Consider the following 3,976-nt stretch of genomic DNA (forward strand, 5'->3'; position numbering starts at 1 on the left):
TTTCAAAAATATTCCACCAAATCCACTAAATTTGTATTTTGTAAACAATAAAAAATTGACTTATTTTTTTAATTAACTGAACTAAAACAATTGAAGTACTCATATAATGTTGTATGTACTTTCTATAGGTTTTTAGTTTAGAGTGCACACCATTTGAATTAGATCAGCATTGCAATCAGGAAGGGGATGACATTGGTATCAAATGTCTTTCTGTTCCTCCAGAAAAATCTGGAATTACCACCATCTCACCAGAGCTATTGGAGAGCACTTGGAAAAAAGCAGAAAAGCTTCTCAACAAAGAAGGCAGTATTTGTAAGGCTCCAGGTGTAGTTGATGCGATGTGTGTTGCTAGTGAAACTGCTACAAGGCCACATTTTGTTTCTAAATTGAAGAATGGAATTTTTGCTTGTGATGAGTCATGCATTGCTTGGAAGTCTCAAAAGCTTTGTTCCCATGTTTTGGCTGTTTGTGAAGAGAAGCAGTGTCTAGAGGAATACATTTCCTGGTACAGAAGCTTGAAGAGAAAGCAAAGTTATACTGCTGCTTTGACCCATAATCAATCGAAAAATGTAGGGAAAAAACCTTGTGACTCACGAAGAAAAGGTTCATCTAGTTTTAAAAGACCAGACATTGAGTCCTCAATTGATCCACTGGCTCAAAGCTCTGACTTGCCTGGTTGTTCAACCTCGCCAGTCACTATGTCTTATTCACCAATCATGGTTACAACTACTATTCATCAACCATTACCTGTTACTCAGCAACCTATTGTTTCTGCTAACCAAATAATGCAGATGAATTATGCTCCGCAATCAGTGACATCACCTTTTCATTCATCTCCAGCTTCATTACCAGCTATGCAACCAGCTACTAATCTCTCACCAACCGTCACATCTAATCAGCCATTTCAGATTAAATTCCTCACACCGTCTATCAAAATATGTGCAGGCTGTCGTGGTGGCTATCAGCGTGGACCAGATGGAAAACACTCTCTTCCTCCTCCTAATGATTTATGTCTAGTTCACAGAGAGCAACATTTGTACTATAATGTTGTCAATTGCAAACAACAGCTTTCATCACCAGCTAATGTTCATTATCATGCGAATACAACCTGTCCTAGGTCTCGCTTTCCAGATTTCAATCCACATTCTGTGGAGGTACCAGATGATATTAAGAACAAGCTTCTGCCTGAGCATTGGATCTTTTTGACAAATACTTTTCGGGCTGCAACCTCTTAACTTTCATTTGCAACCTCTGACTTTTGTAATCTTCCATTATTATTCACTTTGTATCATAAACTATTCATTTGTCATTCACTTAGTACCATGATTAGAGTTTAACATGCTTTTTGAATTGTTTTATCAAAAAAGCAATAATAATTACTTTAAAAATAAAATAATAATGTTTCTCCGTTTCGTTTCCGTATTTCTCCGTTTCGTTTCATTTCCGTGTTTCTTTGGTTTCTATTCCGGCTTTTATCAGCTGCCCATTTGTAAGCATTATGGCTTCCAGATGTCTTTCAAATCCGTGTATGTAAAATATCTAGAGTGGATAATTATTTAGGGAGAGTGTCTAACCTGGCTATATACTGTGATACCACAGCGCATATGTTTACATCCGTTTTTTGCAAGTATACGGAGATAATCCCAGTAATCTTTAAAATTATGGGTGTGGTTAATATAATGGTGCTTGAAGCATGCAGGCAACTTCAAGTCTTATATCTCCACTCTGAGGATCATGTAGTGCGAGTAACAAGATGGAGCAGACAGGAATATGTTCTTCTAATGGTGGGCTATTTCTATTTTGCAGCTTTTTCACTTGGAATGAATATAAGGACGCAAGAATGCCTACTTGGTGCTAAGCACCATGCTATGTAAACATATGCACTGTGGCATCACAGATTATAGGCACGTTAGACACTCTCCCTGAATAATTATCCACTCTTGATAATATCTGTTATAACTCAGCAGGATTAGGTCGGACGATTGCCACAAGGTTCAAGATAAAATGACCCATTCTTCATCATACCCACCAACTGGATCATTTTCACCTGCTACGACAGATATATGCAATTGCAACTGAAATACAGCATAAAAGTATGCAAAATACTTTAAATTGCATTAATGTAAATGAAAGATGCCATTTTAGTGACAAAACTTTTCAAGCACTAATGTTCCTTATATGCAATATATCTTGTAACTAACTATTATTGATTGATTATACATGCATACATAATGAAAAGAGACTTGATCAATTAATTCATTAGACTAGTTGATAACTGATATACTTGAAAAGTAATTGTAAATGAAATATGTAGGCAATATTTGTAATATACAAAGCTGCAAGCAGTATTTGTATTGTTGTTTGTAAGGTACTTGTATTCATATTTAAATACTTTCATGTTGCACTCGACCCAACTACAAGGCCTTGAAATTGCAATACAGGTCTACTGTGTTGTCATTGTGGAATAGTCACATTATGGTGTCATTGTACATGCATGTGATGTAGTTTTGTCTATACTTCATGTATATACCTCTATAGGGTGAAATTTAAGAATTGAAATACAAATAGGCCTTATCAATGTTTATTGAGTAGCAAAAGTTGTGGCAAATAAAAAAACTGGTGAAAGTTTGATAAATTAAATCATTAATAGTGTAACGACTTGCATCTGACCCACAGTGCCTTGCCTTAGTGATTGCAATCGTAAACTTTGCTTACATGTATCATAATTTATTCTTTCACATTGAAAGTCCAACAGTCATTGATCTTGTTATCTATATTATCATTTGCTATATTGTATTATAATTTTATTAAAGATGCTTGTAATGTTACTATAGGGTGTCAATAATTATGCCCTTTTCCAAATAAATGTATGTATTACTCATTTATTTTGTTCCTTAATACCTCTTATTGTACATTTTTGTCTCTTTCTCTCGCCCTCATATGCACATGTATACCAAACACCTTTTTTTCGTTTCCTTCTCTAGGTATACCTATCACATGTCTACACGGTAGTGCAAGTAAGCAACAGTGTTTATCAACATTGCTGTTATTATTATAGTGCAGTGTTAGATCACTTGAGATCCCATCAAATGCACTTGCTACAATATGTGGTAAATATTGTGGGAAAAGAAATGCATGCTAAAAACAATAGCAAGACACAGTGCACACAATAGTACATTACATTTATGTAGTCTTTCTGGTCGTTTCAGTTATTGTACAGGAGAATGGAAAGATACCAATTAATGATTAAAGCAGATCCAACTTGTATAAGTACGTGTAACATTAACATCACTGTACAATTAAAAATCACCATTTCTTTTTCTACAAATAAAACAGTGAACTACTCTTATTTTTGTAATCAAGAAGCAGTTAGACCTTATTCCATGAACAATTATTCATTTACATACTTATTAGAATGTGTCAAGACAATTATTGAAATGCCAAATCAATTATAATGGTATAACATATTAGAAATAGCCTTGGATAAATTCCAGGAAATACTAGACCTATCTCAGGACAACTGGCTCATTATCAGGTGACATGCATGGGAAGAGCTGGAGCAGCTTGCATGCATGTGAAAGGTATTGAAAAGCCAGTTGCAGCAGACAATTAAACAGCAATCATGCATTACAGGTGCCTTGATAAATTTATGTACTGTGTGGAGACAAAATTTGTGGATAATTAATTCTCACTACTTTTCCTGTCAGTACTAATTTGTAAACCTCCGTGAAATTTTTTATATACAATGGCTTCCAAAAAGTGTTAAAATCTATTCCTTATTTCTCAATATTAAACACCACAAAATATTTGTACCCATATTATATAATGATACTATGTACTAAACAAGAAATTTCTTGTTGAGCAAAATCGTAAAATCTTTTTGTCATCACTTCATTGTCCAAGTCCTTGTGATATTACTCAATATATGTCTTTTTCCTCTTCTGATACTCTGTCCTCGGGAACTAAACTCCAACAT

Source organism: Amphimedon queenslandica, unplaced genomic scaffold, assembly GCF_000090795.2.
Source record: "Amphimedon queenslandica unplaced genomic scaffold, v1.1 AMPQUscaffold_13458, whole genome shotgun sequence".
NCBI classification, from domain to species: domain Eukaryota; kingdom Metazoa; phylum Porifera; class Demospongiae; order Haplosclerida; family Niphatidae; genus Amphimedon; species Amphimedon queenslandica.